Raw genomic sequence first — 240 nt, 5'->3', positions numbered from 1 at the left:
ATAGTAATTTAGCCTCATTTATCAAAAATTCAATTAACGCACATGGCCATCTCAGCCATTTCCGATGAGGTCTCATCGTACGCAGAGATAAATAGTGCATACGAACTAAACATTTTGAAGGCTCTAAGTAATCCGTATGCGTTAATATCATGAAGCAGACATTCGCAAAAAACAAATTGAAACACAAAAAACTCGATTTTGAATATTTTTTTTCCAATTTTTATTGGTAATCAAACAACC

Source organism: Rhagoletis pomonella, unplaced genomic scaffold (genome assembly GCF_013731165.1).
Source record: "Rhagoletis pomonella isolate Grant_MI unplaced genomic scaffold, Rhpom_1.0 Rhpom_scaffold_00001, whole genome shotgun sequence".
NCBI classification, from domain to species: Eukaryota; Metazoa; Arthropoda; class Insecta; order Diptera; family Tephritidae; genus Rhagoletis; species Rhagoletis pomonella.
The sequence above is the reverse complement of the archived record's forward strand: the minus strand, read 5'-3'. Positions refer to the sequence as shown.